The sequence below is a fragment of the Alligator mississippiensis genome, chromosome 2 (genome assembly GCF_030867095.1).
Source record: "Alligator mississippiensis isolate rAllMis1 chromosome 2, rAllMis1, whole genome shotgun sequence".
In the NCBI taxonomy this organism is placed as follows: domain Eukaryota; kingdom Metazoa; phylum Chordata; order Crocodylia; family Alligatoridae; genus Alligator; species Alligator mississippiensis.
The window spans coordinates 125,695,254-125,715,900 of record NC_081825.1 but is presented as its reverse complement, the minus strand read 5'-3'; the positions used below and the strand labels follow the sequence as shown (position 1 = coordinate 125,715,900).

At 42.3% G+C, this 20,647-nt stretch overlaps 1 protein-coding gene across 3 annotated transcripts in view; it reads left to right on the top strand.

Moving 5' to 3' along the window:
• Positions 1–20,647, top strand: part of ANK2 (ankyrin 2) — a 699,650-nt gene that overhangs the window by 203,483 nt on the left and 475,520 nt on the right. The window lies entirely within an intron of this gene.

Here is a 20,647-nt window from a genome sequence, read left to right as displayed (position 1 = left end):
TTCTCCTATGAATATTTTCATGAACGTTTTATGTCTCAGGAGACCCCCACAATGCCCGGCTAAATTGGGTCATGTATACGTATATAAAGGAAAGAGCAAGAAATGGGAATGTGTTTCAGTATTATGATTAAAACTCCTTTCTTGAAGCCATTTGCAAAGCAATGGGATCTGACATCTCTCACGAGTAAAACAGGCACTTGAGTTCAAGACATCCCTGTATTCTCTCTGTGTGCACCCATGTGCATTTGAAGTCTAATGCAGTAATGATATTGCAAATTGGATCTGATAATGGGAGCTTCTGTACCTTAGTTATATTATATTTGTATACTTAGTGCATAAACAGTCATCTCAGAATGTTATATTAAAGTATTAAAACATTTTTCTTGAAGGTTGATTATTATACTTTTAACCTGCCCTTGTATTACCCTTTCAACCAACTGAGTACTGTTTACATCTCATGTTGGCTTAATTAGTCTTGATTCTAGCTTTTGGCAATTTCACAATTGCAGGGTACCTGCTTTTGAGCAATGACATTTCTCGGTTTGCTGGAAAAAATTGTCAATACAGCGATAATGATAAAGGGGCTTGAAGTGCATTTATACAGGTCACTTCCAAACAAATAGTTGCACTTCTGTTGTCTTTAGGTTAGCAGATAGACAGTTTACTACAGTATATGCAGTCAATACTTACAACTAATTAAATACTGGTAAATCAAGAAAGGCAGTTTTACTCTGTGACCTCTGTGTTTGCAGTAATTCTGATTGCCCTAATTCCCAGTGCTCATAAATATTCTCCTCTAGCAGTGGCACTAAAGGAATTCCCTTATAGTATTTCATACAAAGCTCTGATTTCTTATTTTGCACAAATAATCTTTCTTTCAGTGATAACATGAAATGGATTAGCTCTTAAATATTGTTTTTCAGATCAGGTGGTCACCTTTTTTGGCACAGGATTAGTGGGTCAAGTAACTAGAATGAGCCTTCCAAGCTACATATTATCAACATGCTCCCTGCTAAGGTGTGGTTCCTTTGGTGCTGAGCATCTTTAGCTACAGTTTAACTTCTTAAAAGCCAGGGACAGAAATTACAGACAAACCAATATAAGTTATCGGAAACCGGTTCAGTTCTGATGGATGTAATATCAGACTGAACTGATTTAGGTTAAATCACTTTATCAAAATTTCATCCCAGATCCCCTCCAGATTCAAGTTAACTCAGACCCCCAGCATCCCAGGATGCTTTGCACCTCCCCTTGCAAACCCCACTTCACAGGACGGGCAGGCTGGCTTTGACCCAAACTGTCTGCTTAAGCCAAGCAGGGAGGCATGCTCTAGTACCATGGTGGGCAAACTGCGGCTTGCAAGCCTCGTGTGGCTTGCCGGCATGGTTTTTGTGGCTCTCCAGGGCTTCTCTGCTGAAGTCCTACTCACTTCTCCCTGAGGAGGCTCTGGGGGACACCAGGCTGCTGCCTTGGGTAGAAGTAGGTGGGGCTTCGGCAGGGCTTTGGCAGAGAAGTTCCCCCTCCCAGCAGCAGCTTGGTGGTGCAGTGTGGGGAGGGGGTGGTCACCTCCACTCTGGGTTGCTCAGCACCCTCCTTCCCCCAGCTTCAGTGGCAAATTGGATGTGGTTCCCAGGGTGAATAACTCTGACCACCCCTGCTCTAGTGCCCCTGCCTTCTGGCCTGCACCACTGAAGGCATTTGGCTGCATTTCCAGAATCAAAAGTGAATGTCTGGTCACTTGCTTATCATTTCAATCTACGCAGCTTAGACTAACTTGCAAATATTGAATCGATTCAGCCTTGGGCTTTTTGACTGTCTGTACTTTTTAAGTGTTTCTTAAAGTGAAACATAGCTTCAGTAAAACAGTTTGCAGGCTTCCTGTCATAATAGATCAGATCCTTATATCCAGTGATCAGAATGACTAATCTGCTCTCTGTCTGTGTACTCTTGACCCTTGCTATGTTACAGGCCTCCTTGTATAGTCCTTTAAGATTGCTTGCACAGCAGCACTTTGATGGGTTTTCACTATTTCCCACTCCATGTTGATTCTTGTATTAAGGTTTCATGCAGGGTGCAATGTTAAGGCCTCTGTGCTTATTTATGTGGATGTCTTCTAATATAAATACAAGTAAATGATTAGACAAACACACTGAAGATCCAGCTTGAACTTTTAATCACTTAAGTAGTGAAAATAATTTACTTTTCAGCTTTTTTAACTGTGCTGATTGTATGATTATTATGAAATATTATTCATTTTGCTTTTCTGCAACTTCTAGTTATATTTTTATAATAAATATATGTCTTTGTTAATTAAAATTTAACATACACATATAAGGTTTTATATTTCTCCTGATAATCTTGTTGATCTTTGTAGTTCACACACAATAAATATTCAACCTTTAGAAAAAAATAAGGTCTAGAGGCCCACTCTACACATGCAGGTAAAGGCACAACTGGATTTAATGCATGATCCACGCAATCACACCTTTTGTCATACCACAGTGTATGGCAGGAGGCGCACTTGTGGGATTGAAAATTAGATCCAATCGCACCTTATTGCTGGTGTAGGCAGAGCCCGATCCTGGGCTCCTTCTGCATTGGCAAGAAACAAACTCTTGTGGCTGGGAGTCCCGACATGCAGCTGGGACTGGGAGCCCCATTATGTGTGGGGCTTCCAGTCCCAGTTGCACATCTGGGCCTGAGGGGGTTTCACGCATCACCTGAACCTTGGAGATCATGGCAGCTGGAATCTCTGGGGCTCATGGGTTTCAGGCAGGGCATAGCGCACTGCTGTGGCTGGGAGCCCTGTCAGCTGATGGGGTTACCAGCCGTCAGAAAGGGAAAATGGGTTGTGGTGGTGGGTTTTTTTTCTTTATTTTTTTTTTTTAATCTTGGGGACAGCTGCTAAAGGGAGAGAAGGTAGCAGCTATGTAAATTGCATACATTAATTATTTAAAAACATAGTTGAATAATGTTATGCATTGCTAACTGTAGCTTCAAACTTGTCTTTAAAAATCATATTTAGATACATTTACTGGACAATAAAATGGAGGAAGCAGCTAATAGTCTACAGGGTTGTCCAACTAGCAGCTCACAGGCCACATGAGTCCCGCAAGTGGCTAATTATCAGCTTATGGGCTCCAGCCTGGGCTCTGTTCCTCTAAGCACTGTTGCAGCTGGTATCTCTGAGCTCCCACTCTATCCTCCAGCTTCCTCCCCCTGGCCCTGGTGATGGAGTCAGGAGTACAGCCTATGAGGCACGAAAAACAGACTGCCTTTGCATTGCGGGATCCAGAAGGTCCCAGGGGCTCTTAACCCATCTGGCTTTCATGGTTTGTGGTCTATGCTTGCTCTGAAGTTGAACAGCCCTGGTGCAGAGCGGTGCAAACAAAGTAGCCTAAGCCATGCATCTGGCCATTTATAGATGCAGGGCTCCACCTCTGCAGCACAAGTTACACAATTGGAGCATACACAATCAATTTTGCTGCCATTATTAGTTTTATAGTACTTAACTGCAATAATTGTTAAGAAGTTTGCTTAAGATGTTTGACATGAACACAGAGATGCAACCTGGACGTTATTCAGTGATGTTCTCTCTTGATTCATCTTTCATGCTAAGGCATTTATGCACATACCTTTTTGTCCCATGATGGGCTAGAGATCAAGCTGATACAACTGCATGTGAAACAGCGCAGTGCGCATAAGCAGGAAAATGCTCCTCAGCGTGCAGAAAATGGCAGCAGTGTGCTTTTGAACTAAAACCTCTGATGTGTTTTAGTTCAAAAGCGTGTCACCACCATTTTCTCAGCGCTGATGCACGTTTTGCCACTTATACAACTGTATGTGCTGCAGTGCCAGGCACATTTAAAAGTGCCTAGCGCTGTGGCGCAAGCATGTCTACAAATGCCCTTGATAGTCAACTCCATTTCCCATACATTAATCCCACCTTAAATACCTGTAAAATTGCCCATTTGTTGGTCAGACAAGTTTGAATGCTCCTGTCAAAGATGGTGATGTCACTCTGTGTTTAGCATTGTTTATTTCATGGACAGCTCACAGAGGGAAGGAAATTTAGTCTGTGGGTAGCAGAACCCTTTCTTCTGAACTTTGTCACCAACGCAGAAATATTTCAGAGGTATGAATATACACCATGGCAACCACTGCATCAGTCTCTCCCTCTCATTTTTGGAGAAAATCTTCTGAAATATAGCAACATTCAGTAATGATCACAAGATATGTCAATTTGTATCAGTTGTTTTTAGGATGGCTGTTTACTGTAATCTAAAGGGCAAAAGTAACAGTAATACAGGGATTTTCGTATTCATTGTAATAATTAGAACTTTAACAATCTCTTGTCAGTGTGGTAGATATATTGTCCTTATTGTTTTACTGCTGGGAAACCAGGCAGAGAGGCAAAGCTTGTTGGATACCACAGCAAGAATAACAGTTTGAGTCAGGATTAGAGGGTAGTACTTCCTGCCTCCTGGACTTGAGTTTGCACTGCTAGCCCTCACACCTCTCTGTTCTGTCAAATACCACCTCCCTTAATAGAAACAAGCAAGCATGCCATTGCTGCCCTGTTTTCAAAAGCCTGTTTCCAAAAGGTTTTGAATGTCTCCCTAACCCTTCAGAAACATAAGGGTCTGTGTTAGAGATTTGGGGGCCCAGTACATCCTGGTAGCTCTCTCACCCAAGTCTCATTTTACAGACAGGAAATAGGGATCTGATTTTAGGGGACCTTCCAAACTGTTTGTTTTTTTTTGGATTTTGTATCTATTTTTAATATTTTAAAAGAATATTTTTTTTTCAATTGAAGAACAAAAACAAGAATTTACAAAACTGAAAAATTCTGGTAGTTGAGGGGCAGCAGACTTGTCACTGTGAATGCAGTGACACAGATGTGACAGGTCTTTTCAGTAGGACTGGGAATTTTTCCTTTAAAAGATGTTAGTGGGGGGTTAATTAGTTGTTCTTTCTGGGCTAATGAACAAGGTGCAACACACTGTAAACATGCAATCAGTCCTTGTTATGGAGAACAGGTTTGGTTTTTTTTTTGTTTTTTTTTTTTTTGCACACGCTCCTTTGTTCACATGAGCTTTATCTTGTGATGTTTTCCTTAACTGAACCATACTGGAAATTTTTTTTTCTTTTTTAAAGATATGAATTAGGAAAACAAAGGAAACATTTAAGTAATTTTTAAAAGATCACCTAGGAGTGTGGATATGAAAATTCACTGCTCTTAACTAAAATACACTTGAAGCTTTCAGTATAATTAACTCAACCACATAATTGTGATGGTCCAAATGCTGCCATCCTTTCTCAACCTAAGGATCAGCTGATCTAACTCCTCTGAAGTCATTTGGAATAGGATGATCTTCAGTGTAATGCACCAGAAACTTTATTTTTAAAGTGATTTACAGCTGTATGCAAGTATCCTGAGAACAATTTTTTTAATTCTTTGTTTGTTTACTTCACATATCCTACTTGGGTATTGCATAAGCTTTAAGTTTGACCCATCCTTTCTTTTCATGCAAAAATGAATAGATGCACCACAGTCATGCTCTTTACAATTTCTTGGGCAGCAGAAATATATGGTGCATATATATTGCAGTTCTACCTTCCATTTAGCACGAATGAGGTGTAGAACTAGACAAATTACCTTGGCTTCTCTAAGACTGCCCCAGGATACCACTGTTGGTTTTGGTGGTGTATTATGATGCAGTCACTTGCCCAATCAATAGGGTCCATCAGGCAGTAACAGCATTTGGTTACTGTCAGACTGTCTGGAGTCTTAGTTGAAAGTTTTCCTGCCCCATCATCCAGTATTCTCTACTATAGATGCTAACTGAAAACAGTGATGGGGAGAGAAGAGGTTATAGAGGCTACAATGGATACAACTGCTCCTTTGTCAGGGTAGTCAGGTACAGACAATACTAATTAATTATTAGGAGAATTATTGCAAATTAGTGACTTTTGCAAAATTGCAAGCAAGTAAACAAATGCATTAAAGGAGGCAGGAATAATGCATCCTAAAATGTATGTGGTTCATTTTATTGCAACAGATGCAGTTCAGTTAATCATTTATAAGACTTTGGAATGTACCAATCAATGTACTGTAGTCTATATTGCAAAAGCAAAATGAGCTTTTAATACAATGGGGCTATACCCTCTGCTTGCTGGAAGTGGGAATTGAAATATTTTTAAAATTAACAAATGCTAGTATGGTGATTTAGCAAAGTCCAAATTAATGAGATGTGTTGCGTTTATAAATAGGATGCTTTGAGAAGCAATTGTGAAGCTTGTATTCCAATCTGTTACCGCAAGGGGACAAGACATGACTAGGGGTTAGATTAACTCCTGGGGTTTGTAAATGTAACAAGTAGATGTAAAGAAAGCAGGGAGGAAATGTAAGAATTTTACTGTATAAAATCGTTACCCAGGAGAGTGGACCCATTGTCAGCAAGCTCCTTGTCTCCACAAGTTTGTGAAGCGTGGCTACTCTCTCTTTTTTTTCCCCCTCTGGAAGGACTTCTACAGGCTGGTGAATTTCTGAAGGAATCAGTCAGCCATGTCCTTAAGTCAGCAAACAGAGTGGATATATCAATTGTGTAAAGCAGAAACCAGAGTTCTATATCTCAAGAAGAGATATCCTGCAAGTGTGTGTTTCTTGGAAGAAAATAAGGCACAATGTAAAAATTGCACTGAAGATGGTATTGAGCTGAAGGGAAAAAAATCTCAAATTTCTTATTTTAATAGTAAATTTTGGTAAATATGTTTATTGAAACAAAGATAGTTAAAATAAGCAATTGTATATATGAGAGAGGGCTTCAGCTACAGGCTTTTTTATTTTTGTTAAAAAGCTATAAATTTTACCACTTTAGCTTTTTAAGGTGTTCAATAAGCAGGCTTCTATAAGGTTTTAAATAAACATTTATTTTTTTTTTGCAGAAATTCTATAGCTCTGTTAAACAATCTCTCTCTCTACCTTGTGTAATGATAAAAACATTATCAGGAAAGGAGCCTAGCTTAGTTTTATTTAGATAGTTTTTAATGGGACATTTCTTTCCACTGAGCACTTCATTCTGTCAAGAGGGTACTGAAAGAAAGGCAGTGTTAGGGCAGGTGCCTTTAGCACTTTGTTTTAAGTTGAAATGGTGATACAATATAGTCTGAAGATCATATGCAAGTTTGATAGGCAAGAGAAACAAGCTTGTTAAATGTAACATAGACTACATGGAAGCATTACGCTTTGAATGCTCCAGGGCCATGGTGTGCAAAACAACAGATCTGGGAGTTTAATGCATAATAGAAGGATGCCAGTGGTGCTGATATCTGATGCAGGTATAAAACTGAAAATTGGCATTGGAAGTTTGTTTTTTATTAGCCAAATAAAACCTTGAAAACAGAAATATAATGGATGTGGTGTTATACGGGTCTTTTCAATCCCTCAGTATTTTGAATGTCCACACTTGGCACTTAAAGTTAGATTTTCAGAAATATTTAGGCACTAAAAGATGCATATAGTGCCTATGCACCTCATGGGTTTTCAAAAAGCACAAAAGTTAGGAACCTAATCCAATTAATTTTAATGAGGACTAGGTCCGTGATTTATTTAGTTGCACTTGGAAAAAACCCTGGCATCTGTCTATATTTTAAGGTTTTTAAATACTTTAAAAATCTAGCTATTATCACAAAAAAGGCAGTCTAAAGTCCTGGTTATAGCAGGGTTGCCAGCATGGTTCTGGGCCAGAATCCAAGTCTATAAAGTGAACCAAAACTCAAGAGCTGAAGATTCACACCGGGGTCAGCTATCTGGAATAAAGGCTTGGCTTTATCACAGGCCACTCAAGGTCTGAGTAAGACATGTAGAGCAGAACATTGTCAGTCTGCTCAGTTCTTTCTGGCTGGTTTTAAGGATGAGGCATGGTCATACAGGAGCTGGGGTTCATATGGGGATGGCCAAACCTGGTTGCCTGATCGTGAGCTTATAGAAATAATTTCTTAACACTGCCATTAACAATCAAGTGGTATGCACCTTGGCAGTACAGTACCTTTGTCCACAGAGGGACAAAGTATTCAGTAAGAAACCAAGAGTGACATAACTTTGTAGATTAGTACAGCAGCTCTCAGGGGACTAACAGTAATGCATAGCTGTAAACCATGCTATCTCAGGTAGAGACAAGAGTACCAAGTTTATCCATAAAATAATGTAATTAAATCATTTTGAATAAAAATGTGGTAAATTATTAGCTTTATATAGTTAAACATGTCCTAATTAGAATATATTAGAATATATTTTGTTTGTTTGATTGATTGATCTAGCTATCACTAGGGGGAGTTGTTTTTCTCAGTAAGATAGCATTTTGGTTACCTTTCTCATGACAGACAGTAATACATCTTTTGCCAACATATTACCCACCCAATGACTATTTGGGCATTAAGGCAACATTTGTCCAGAAAAGAACCTGGGGGTTACAGTGAACAATAAGATGGATATGAATCAGCAATGTGCCCTTGTTGCCAAGAAGGTTAAAAGCCATATTGAGCTGCATTAGTAGGAGCGTTGCCAGCAAATCAGGGGAAGTAATTGTTCTCTTCTATTCTGCATTGGTGAGACCACATCTGGAGTACTGTGGTCAGTCTTTGGCCCACCCTGTATAGAAGGGATGTGGATAAACTGGAGAGAGTCCAGACGAGAACAATGAAAACGGTTAGAGGGCTGGGGCACGTGACTTCCGAGGAGAGGCTGAGGGAACTGGGCTTATTTAGTCTGCAGAAGAGAAGACTAAGGGTAGGGATTTGATAGCAGCCTTTAACTACCTGAAGAGTAGTTCCAAAAAAGTATGGAGCTGGACTGTTCTCAGTGGTGAGAGATGATAGAACAAGGAGCAGTGGTCTCAAATTGCAGCAAGAGAGGCTGAGGTTGGAGGTTAGGAAAAACTTTCTTACTAGGAGGTTGGTGAAGCACTGGAACAGGTTACTTAGAGAAGTTGTGGAATCTCTATCCTTGGGAGGTTTTTGAGGCCCAGCTTGACAAAGCCCTGGTTGAAATGATCTAGCTGGGGATGGTCCTGCTTTGAACAGGGGGTTGGATGACCTTCTGAGGCCCCTTCCAACCCTAATTTTCTATGATTATATGATTTGCTGTTATGGCTCTAGAATTTGTCTTGGAAAGAACCATATCATATTCAAAGACAAGGTAACCTTGGAATTTTTCAACTTCTCTTCTCCCAACTTAAATACCCTAGTTTTTTTTCAGCCTTTATTCATAGTCAGGCTTCCTAGGCCTCTAATCATCTTTGTCACTGCACTGGATACTTTCCAGTCTGTCCATATCCTTCCTGAAGTATGGATCCCAAAACTGAACATAGAATCCTAGGTGAGGCCTCATTAGTGCTAAATAGGAAGAATCACTTCCCTTGATTTGCACATGATGCTCCTGGTAATAATACCCAGTACTCTGTTGGAGCAGGGGTGCAGCCACTCTTGCCATGCAGGTTACTGCTCTTGCACCCCCTTTTATATTATCCTGGATCTACCCACGTGCAAACCTATGGGTTGTGTTCCCAGGAGCCAGAAAAAGTGAACGGGAGCATGGAGTAGTACAGAAAAAGGGTGATAACAGAAATGCCAACCAGTCTCATAAGGTTATCATTTTGGTGCAGGTGCCAGAGCTTGAGCCTTAAAAACAGCAACTTGACATCTGATTCTGGCACCTGAGTGGTAGTTTGCTGTATATCTATTTATGCCGTTGGTCTTTCGCAAGTGTACCTGCAAATTCAGGGGTTGCTGCAGCTCTCCTCTGACCATTAGTTACTTTCAGGGGGAGGGAGGGGTAAAGAAAAGAGAGCAACCGGAGTGGAGGGATAGTGCTCCTTTGGAGTCTTTATGTTGGAAGGCTCAGTGCTTGCACCTTGTCTGTGTGACTGGGCTTTAAATGCTTTGCTTGCGTCTCTTCTTAGCAGTGAATCAGCTCTGAATCTGGGCTGAACATTTTTTTCCCCCTGCAGCCTCAGAGGGACCCATGCACCATGGCAGAGCTGTCTCTAGTGAGGGAATGTGAGAATGGAGTCCTGATTCAGGTTCAACCAGTGGCTCTGGGGACAAAGTGAACAGCGCTCACTTACATTTTTCATAGAAAAAAATATATCGAAAACTGTTGTTTGTAAGCTTGCAAAGAACAATTTTTCCAACTATTTAGTTGGTCTAATAAAAGAGTTCACATTTACCAAAATAACTTTGTCTGCCTGTAGTTGAAAAGTGGTGTTTGTTTAAAAAAAAAAAAAAAAAAAAAAGTGTTATTGATTTATTCCCCATATTTTTGCAGCACTGTCCTTTGACCATCTTTTACTAATGCTGTAATTTGAAATCATTACGGACATATTTCACTTCCCCAAGCAAAATGTTTTCAGGAAGAATATGTATTTTTATATAAACAAACCTGGAGGCAACAGTAAGAAAATAATTCAAATGATGACTTGTATACTTTTCTGGTAAAATATCAATTAAAACATATGAGAAATCCTGCAAAAAAAATGAGAACTGAGTCCCACCCAAGTCTCATGTAATGGAAAAAGCTTCGAGCTGTCAGATTTTGAGAACACTTGGGTTTTTTGATAAGAAGAAATTACTGAAGAAATGAGTTTCTTCCACCCCAAAGGTACAGCCTGTAGTTTCCTATAGGTAGCAGCAGAGGGCACCAGATTAATTTCAGTGTCAGCCACCTTGTGTGAGTGTGCTATGCCTCAGGGGGACACATAAGGAATCATTGCACAGGCTCCTCTTCAGTATGGTCAGCCTGAATGGTGAAGGGCAATCACAGCATCCCTGCAGTATTTCAGGAAGAGTGATGTACTTGGTGGACCAAGCAGGAAAAGGAGTAGATTATTGGTCCTCAGCTTATTTGGGCTCTGCTGTGGGTGACAGGACCCAATTTCTGGAGGGTAAGATTGAGTGAGAAAGAGCTACTGTTGCTTCTGAAGGAATTGGGTGTATGTATGCTCATTTTTGAGGCCAGAAGAACATGTACCAGAACGTACACACTCCTGAGTATTGCAGCCGGTGGTGGTTTCCCTTTTTCCGTCCCTGGGACACTACATTTTCGTGTTGCCCTTAGCTCAGTCTCTTTGGAACATAGAGTGACTTAAGTGAGGATATCTTCCCTCCCCAAACTGTGTTGATTAGAAAACTATTTTGCAGATGTGAAAAGGGAGAGCTACTGGAAGTGGAAAGGAGAGCTTGATTTTGTTCAAGACACTCTACATTCTGACTGGAGCCTTTAGCAGTGAGTGGGGTCATCCTAGGATGCTTTCTGGAAAAGGGAGTTAAGATCTGTTTGTCTGCTTCCCTTGCAACTGTCTGTTCGTGGGCATGAATTTTTCTCTCCTTTTCCTCTTTTCATCTGGCCCCCTCTGTGATTCTAGTGGCTCCCTCCCTGAAGAGGGTAAGTAGAACTCTTTGACACACTTTTCTTTTGTTTTCAAACATTTCTTTTTTGAAAGTTGATGTTGGATTTTGGGCCTGTTCCTCTTGCCTTTTGCAGAATGGTTTCTCTGTACCAGGATATAAGAGAATGAGGATAAATAAGGGAACAGATTGTATTGTAAATAAGGGAACTGACAGCATTCCAGCCTGCAAGGGGTTGCTTAGGACTTCTTGGAGTGGGACACAGGGGGTAATATGCATATGAGCACCTGCAGACATGCATGTGCCCTGGAATACAGCCAGGCAGTGTGGACAGCAGCTCCTTGCAGTTAAGTCTATGGGAGGGGGAGGGGAAATGGGGGGTGGGCAGATTGAAGCCCCCACAGTGAGGGGGAGGGAGTGAGGCTGAGGGCATTACCCAGCCGGGGTGGTGAATGGGGCCAGGGGAGGAAACTCCTGGGGAGGAAAGAGGGGGGCACATGCCCCCCAAATTTGTGTGTAGGGTAGAGGCAGATACAGGCTGCTTGTTTTGGGCTTGTTGCCCTGCTGCCCTCCCCCCAGGAGCTGCACACCACCATGGTGAGGTGCCCCTTGCCAGCCTGGCAGCAGTGGGGGCGGAGGAGGTGGTGGTGTGGAGTTATGTATGTCCCCTGCTGCTTCTGGGTGGTAGGGGGTGTGCGGACAGTGCAGGGCTCCTGGGGAAAAGGTAGCCAGGTGGAGAGCTCTAAGCCCACAGCTCACACCCACCCCCACTGCACTTGTCTCTGCTCCAGGTGTGCCACCTTTCCATTTTCAAAGGTGGTCACCCTACTATCTGTAAAACTATGGGGGTGGGTGGGAGGGGGAGTAACCTGCCGGGGAAGCTACAGAGAACACATGCAAAGTTGTCCTGGGTCTCTGCTGGTCTCTCAGTGCATTCACTGAACTCATATGGAAGAAGGGGCTTGATCTGCCTCTTACTGAACTGAGAACTGATTGAACATGCATTCAGAAGACACAGGGAACCTTAGCAAATAAATAAAGATGTCAATATTGTGTGTAAACCATGCTGTGTTTTCTTTCTGGAAGGTCCCTCACTTTTTAGCCTTGAACAATTAATTTTGCAAACAAGGGAAATATGGAATGACTTCACTGATATATTAGAGCTTTCAGTGTGAGTTACTAATATTGGATGCTATGTTGTAGTTTCTTCTATATGCTGCAGGCATTAAAGGAGAAATTATATCCTGTTTTTGTTAAGCCCTTGGCTACTGGGGGTTGAAATATTGGCATTCTGTTTACTTATTTGCTATTTTATTTTTTACTACTTGTTTCATTTATTCCTATTTTTATAGGTATATTTTTGCTATATGCCTTTAGCTATATTGTTTCTGCTTGCTTCTGTTTCTGAATCTATCTCCACGGTTAATATGAACTTGAATAGTTGTATTACATGTATTCTCTTATTATAAGTTTCCCCTGAAGGAAGTACAAAATGTTTTGGGTTTTTTTCTAATCAAGTAACAAACCAATAACTTTTTTTTTCTGTGATGATGGTTTCTTTTAGTGGATTGTCAGTACTGGTGGCCTCTTGAACTTTACCAAAATTTGGGAGATGGCTACATGTAAGAAGAGGCTTTCCTTGCACCTTCCTAGAACAGACCTTTTTAGTATCCTTTGGGAACAAGCTTGCCAACTGATGAAGAGATGAGCTAGATCAGGGGTCAGCAACCGCTGGCACACGAGGTAATTTTGCTTGGCATGCCACGGCCAGCCCCGGCTCTGGGGAGCTGCTGCCAGCCGAGATCCTGGGCTGCTCCCAGCAGGCAGCTGGGATGCTGCAAGCCCTGTTGGGAGTAGCCCGGGCTCCAGCAGCTACCCAGAGCCGGGGTAGCTGCTGGCAGCCACAAAGTGTGGGCTGGTGGGCAGGGGCTTTGGGTGGGGGGCAAGGAGCAGTAGGGCTGGGGGACAGGGGTTTTGGGTGGGGGCAAGGGGCAGTAGGGCTGGGGGGCAGGGTCTTTGGGTGGGGGGAAAGGGGCAGCAGGGCTGGGGGCCAGGGGCTCTGGGTAGGGGGCAAGGGGCACAAGCAGTGCATCCTGCCATGTACCCCTTGCCCTCATTTTGTTTTTCTGCTATGCTGGCACCTTCTGAGGTAGGCATTATGGTGTTTTTTGGCAATCCGGCCAAAAAATGTTGCCTACCCCTGAGCTAGACAATCTAAATGGCCTTCATTCTAATTTGTATGATTTTTGAGGATAAAAATCCACTTTGTCTAGCCTTTTTAGCTTTGTTTCAGAATGTATTTTAGACACAGCATGTCTTAGTAATGAATGCTTAACATTTTACTGATACACATACAATTGAACATTGATTTTTAAATTTTTTTTTTTCTTGCAGTCAGCCTTTTAAGTCTTTATACATGAATCGCATCTTCTCTTCAGTATCACATTTCCCTCTTGCTGCTGAGTTCACACAATACTTTTTTGCAACTCACCAACAAAGTTCTCCAAGTCATTTTAGTCACAAGTCCATTGTCCAAGAATTAGTTCTTGAAGGTCCAGTTCTGTAGCCATATCCAGGTTGACAGAAAGACTCCATGAGATGTGAAGGTCTTCCTACAGGGCTTTGATGGTATGATTGGGGCACTTGTGAACACCTGCTATATTTAGTTAACAGCATAATTATGGTACTGGCAGAAAGCCTGCCACTGTTGAACTGTACTGTACTTATGACTGAATGGTCGAAAGATACCTCAGCATCAGTTCTGCTGAAACTGAGGGATTTGATCTGGTGTAAATCAGTCCTATGCTTCTGACCGATTGCCAGCCTCTTATATAAGGGAAGGTTATCTTATCAGGTTGCACACAATGGCTGTGTTTACATGAGCATGCACATTCGTTTTGTGGTGCCTGAAAGGCTTTTGAGGTGCTGCAAAACACACCCTGCAAGCATGATTTGGAACCAAATTTAGATACTGGGAAATCCTGGTATAAAAAAAAAAAAGCATGTGGAAAAGAAGTGTGTGGGTACGTGTAGCAGCAGCATGCCCTGCCCAAAACCATAGCCTGGCCGGGCTCCACACACCTGGATCACTGCTGCTGCAGCCCCAGGAGGACCCCAGGTAAGACTGCTGGGGTCAGCCCAGGTGCTTGCCTCATCCCCCCCTTACCTAATCTGCAGCACTTTTCCCTGTGCTAACTCCATTTTTCGGGGTGTATGCTGGGGCAAAAAGCAGTGGCATGAATTTGTACCACTGCTTTTTTCCCTTATGGCAACTGCATGCCCCTGCTCATGGGGACACAACCAATATGTACAGTTCTGAAGATTAGCAAAATTTGGATCATCCCTTTTCAGATTTCTTTAAATAAACAAATTAATTTAGATTCTTTAGTCATTTTGCCTTTATTTTGCATTTATTTATTCTTATTGATAAACTGTTTTGCACAATTGTGCAAGACTTGCCTAGATTTCTACTATTAGGTTTAATAATAACTACTCACATTGGACTTGAAGGAGGGTACATGAATGTTAGGGTGTTACTCAGGTAAGTGATGGATGTTGAATGTCTTTGACTAAGTATCATCATATTCGTTTGAAATCAGTTCATATTTTGCGATTAAAATTTGAGGCACAGCTGATGAGGTCTGTTCTGTTCATTTTTAGTAGCTGCACATTTTAATCTTAGACTTTTCAGGAAAGAGATGCATACTTTGATACCATCTGTCAAAAGGAGATGGGATTGATTAAACCAGCATAAGGGACTATGGGAGGAACACTTTATGTATTGAGTTTTATATATTGGTGTTTGCACTGTTAATTCCAGAACACTCAGATAATCCTGTATTTACTCAAATTCAAGACGAGTCCCACCCCCCTCCCAATTCAATATGGGGGAAGGGGTGGAGAATAGTCCCTTGTCTGTGATTTGAGTATAAGGCAGGGGGTAGGGGGCTGCTGCAGGTCTGGCTTTGGCCCTGACCCAGCAGAGCCACAGCTACTGCCCCATTACCTGGCCCTCCTGCTACTCTTCTCACCTTTTACCCTTAGTCACAGCTATGGCCCTGCTCCAACCCTCAAAATGGAGCACATGGTAGCTCCAGCCTCAACCCAGTTCAGTAGTGGCAGTGGCAGCAGCTTCAACTCTGGTTCTGGCTTTGATCTGGTCCTGTCCCAGGACCAGGGCTGAGGCCAGAGTTGTCATTACTGCAACTGTTGCTGCCTGAGCTAGTGCCAAAACCATGCCTGAGGGTAAGTGGTAGTGGAGGGAGGTTGTGGGGAGAAAGGCACCAGGGGGCACAGTCATGATGGGGAGCACCAAGGGCACAGGTAACAGAGAGGGCAAGTGGTGAGAGAGGGACAGGCAGTAGAGAGCAAGGTGTGGGGGGGCAAAGGGTGGCATTCAGGCTGCTTGACTCCCTTGCTACTGCTTGCCTCCCTGCTGCTTTCTCCACTGGAACAGGGGGAGGGGAGAATAAATTTAAGATGATCCTCCAATAATTAGATTTTCTACATGGAAAATTGTAACATTTATACATTTTCCATGTATAGGATTTAATTACTGGGAGGGGTGGGGCACTCATCTTAAATTTGAAATCATCTTGGATTTGGTTAAATATGATAAATTAATGTCCTTGACCTATCTACATTCAAATTTTGTCTTGTCACACATGTGTAGAACCTAGATATAAAACATTCTAAAAACTTTTAATTCTATCAAAGTTCTATGCAATCCATTACATCTTTTTAATTAGGAAAGTTAGTGCTGAATTTAATTTCAGTTTAATAGCAAAGAAGTGACAGAAGAACTCAGCTGTCTGCTTATGGCAATTTAAACTGAGGCCAAATTCAGTTCCGTACTATACCAGTGCAAATCTTGAGTAACTTTTCTTTCTTCGGTGGGGTAACTACATCTTTACTCGAGAGCCTAATTTAGCCCTTATTACTAATTACAGCTTCAGCAATATTGTTCTGTAAAGCCACTGACTGGAAAGAAGACTTCACAAAGTAAAAGGAGCTGCCTTGATGAGACCGTCAGTTTAAAAACCATGGGGAAATAATCATTAGTGTGTAGATGTAAGCTAGAGGGAAATGAAAAAAAGTGTAATCTACTGCAAAAATCTTTGACCCACAGTCGAATCTCTTGTGAACCCAAACCCTATATATAATATTGCCATTTAACCATATCTCTCACAGGCTTTTTCTGTGCTTTGTGTTACTACACTGAGGAAGCAAGAGTATGGGAGTGAGGAATAGTGTGGATCGCATTTCAAGGGCAGATGAGATCCTCTGAGAAGGTGAAAAAAGCATTTAGTTTAGAAAAGTATTGACAACAAAAGGTGGCATATTTTCTACTTTTCTATCCTTCAGATAAAATTAACTTCTCCACATAAGGTGAGACTGATACCTGCAGAATAAGGTCATTCTCAGTATAAGTAAGGCTGTTACCCTCTGGTGAACAGATAGAGCTAACCTCAACAGTTTTTAACTGCCATAACTCCAGCAGATGATCTGGCTCAAGTTATTGAGATAAGCCCAATAGCAAAGGCTTGAAATGCTGGGATATTCAAGGATCTGACTTCATTCCTTTGTGGTTTTGAAGACCTTGTGTTTCTGGTGTAACAGTCAATCTGTATGTCCTGTTCTGGTGCACCACTTCTGCTTTGCTTTTGCCTTTCATGTTCTACAATGCTCCAGAGCACTGGCAGCACAGCAGGACATGCCTGCAGGGCATCGAGCTAAATGAAGCACCAGTGTTAAAATAACATCAAGATTCATTGACTTCATGACAGATTTTATTCTTCGGCTACTTGAAATTCCATATAGAACAGCAGGCAGTATCCATATAAACATCATGCTCCTGCAGATGTGATTCATGTGGCCAAACTCATTTAACTTCCCTCCAGTATTATATTTAAGGGAAACAGGTTTTAAATAGTAACCAATTCCCGTCCCCCCACCTCCAAAAGGAAAAAAAAAGAGGAGAGAAACACACCACAAAATTAAAAAAAAAAAAATCCATCCACCTAGCAAGAAAGCACAAAGAAATAAAATGCAAGGAATCCATCCAATTACCATTGAGTATTAGATCATCAGAACCCCGTAACAGAAGAAATGATCCTTATATGATATTGTTATACATTTGTTGCAATGTCATTAACTTGAGAGTAATATTTATATAGCACATTATATCTTACACATTGTCTTCTCAGAGGAACTTATCATCTAATAGAGCTAAAGATCTAGGACAACCGTTTGGGGAGGGAGAAAGGTTGGACAGATTATTAATATTCAGAAGATGAGTGATGGGTTATGCGTGTTTACCTATTGTTAATAGAGAGTACCAGAGGTTCCCACATAATAGAATATAATTTATTATTCTCATTGCATAACACTTGTTCCCTTTGGTATTTCATTTACTATTCAATTTTCTTTTATATTCCCCTTCTTCTGTATCGATTTATTTTTCACATTCCAATATTCTTTGATCTTTCTGTTAAATCTTTCCTATGTGTAATGCCCTGCTTCAAACCCACTCACCAATCCTAGCCTAGCACAGTAGCTCTGTGTCCCAGTCTGTCCTTCAGATTCATTTTAGTGCACTGTGTCTGCTCTTCTTTCTGTTTTACATTTAGATTCTGATTTTTCATGGACTTCAAAAGCCAAATACTTATCTGACTTAAATGGAACAAAGTAGGGCCCAGAATGCACTGCTGCAGAGCTGAGAGCTAAACAGCAGGACAACTTGAGGGTATCAGATGAAATGCCCAACACTGAAAACAATTATTTTGCTAGTATATTTATCCCCTGTGGAGAACTCAGTGGCACTCTGTGTGGAATTGCAATGCCTGCCACTGTGACTGTTTGCAGGATCAGGCTCCAGGAGTAAAAGAGGATCACCTTAAGCTTCAGGACATTTCTGTAGATTATCTTAAATTAATACCAATTTATTTCATATCTGTGCTATTAAGGAGGAGTTGAATTCGAACAAGCTTAGCTAAATGTATCGGTTTCTGTCAGGTATGATATAGGGCATATCCCAATTGGTTTCTATAAAATGGTTTAAGAAAAAAGCTGGAGGCATAATAATTTATTGCTAAATTGAGATCTTGAAAAATAAAAAATATAAAGGAAAATATCAAAAAGCTACCGGGATTTCTCATTTCAACTCTTTGTTCTCAAACATGAATATTCTGAGAACAGAATATTAATCAAAATCTTTGTTTAAGAAAAATTCCCAAAGGAAAATTAGTCTGCTCAGCTGCTAAAGTTTCTGTAGGCACCATCTTCACAGAACTGCCTGTAGCAATTTTGTATTCAACCAGAGAAGATCCTATAAATTCACATTTTATCAGAGTTTGTCTGAATATACCATTCTCTGCTTTACATCCACTCTGAAAGTATGATTCAAATTGGATACACCTATAATGCAATTTGCACAAAATCAGTATTCTCTGTTTTATTTTAATTTACTGTTTTTTGACTGTGAAATGCAAAAGCTTTTATTTGCCTCATTACAGAATTCAGATAGATGGAGGTACATTTATTGACATTGCCCTTACATATCTTCGAAAGGTGTGGCTTTTAGTGTGCAAGACCAAAATCTTCACTTACCCATATAGTCTTAAAGGATCAAACCCAGATGTGCTCTGTTAGATAGGCAGCATTTTTCATGTGCAGCATCAAATTATGTATATACATTGGCTATTATCACTTGCATGTGTCATAAATACGTTTTCAAGGCTAGAATGGAATAGGGTGTGTGTGTGTGTGTATGTACAGTTTAAGGATCAGAAGCAGAGGTGCACAGATAAAGATTTTCTTGGCCAATACTGAAAGCCAGTTATTTACCAGTTATATCAGCCAATATCGAGCTGAGAGCAGATTTACAGGAATGCAGCTGGGCAGCTTGAAGAGCAGCATCCTGCTGATAAGTCTGTTGGGGAGGGGAGGGAAGGGATGTGGGGGACCAGATTGAGGTCTCCACACTGAGGGAGGGAATGAGGTAGGGGCAGGTGCTGCTCAGCCAGAGCAGTAAATAGGACCCAGGGCTGGGAGCAGGACAGAGCTGCAGGTTACTTGTCAGGGGAGGGGGAGAGGGCAGCTCCCTGCCACTGTGTGCATCCCTGGGGGAGTCATGGTGGGCATGTGTCCCTCTGCATTTGTGTGCAGGGTGAGGGCAGGCTGCCTGCTTCAGGCTTGGGGCCAGGGGCAATGTCAGTCTCTTCCTAGCGGTGGGGGCTGGGCTCAGAGTGGGTAGGAGCAGTACGGGCTCAGCTGCACAGGGCAGGTGGTGGTAACAGTGCTCGGAGGGGTGGCTATAGGGGGCCTACAGGGAATTTTGTGGTGGCTATAGCCTCCCCAAGCCCCCCCCCACCCCCCCGACAGTGCTACCTCTGCTCAGGGCACTCCATTCTGCTACCTCTTCCTCAGGAAGCCACCACTGTGGGGCAGGCAGGGGACACATGGCCAGTGCAGGACTCCCAAGGGAAACGCAGCAGAATGGAGTGTCCCAAGCAGGGGTGGTACTAGAGGGGCTTCAGGGGGCTATGGCCACCCCAAAATTCCCTGTAGCCCCCCCCCCGTAGCCACCCCTCCCAGTGTCGCCACTGCTGCCACCTAGCCTGTGCAGCTGTGCCCGCCCCACCCCCACCTGGTCTGAGTACAGCCCTGGCCCACCCACCCACCCCCCAGGAAGAGGCTTGCACTGTCCCTGGCCCTGAACCTGAATCAGGCAACCTGCCCTTGCCTGGCAAATAATCCAGGGGACCACATGCCACCCATGCCTACCTCAGGGGTGCATGCAGTGGCGGGGAGCAACCCGCTTTCCCCATGCCCTGGTGCCCTTGGATGAGCCGCTTGTGGCTCCATTCTGCTCCCATCCCCGGTTCCTATTCACCACCCTGCCTGGGCAGTGCCTGCCTCTGCCTCTGCCCTTGCCCCTGCCCCACTCCCTCCCTCACTGTGAGGGCCTCAGTCTTTATGGGTGACATTATCAGATACACCAGCCAATAAAAGCTGATGGCTGATAATGTTAATTTTCCTTTTTTCGGTGCCGATCTGATATGTGACCAGTATATTGGTGCACCTCTAGTCAGAAGTGTTTATGAATTGCAACCTTGACTTCAGATAGTATTTAGGCCTAGAACAGGGGGTAGGCAACGTTTTTTGGCTGGAGTGCCGAAAAAACCACAATGTGGTTTTACCTTGGAAGGTGCTGGAGTGCTGACATGCTAGAGCCCAGAGA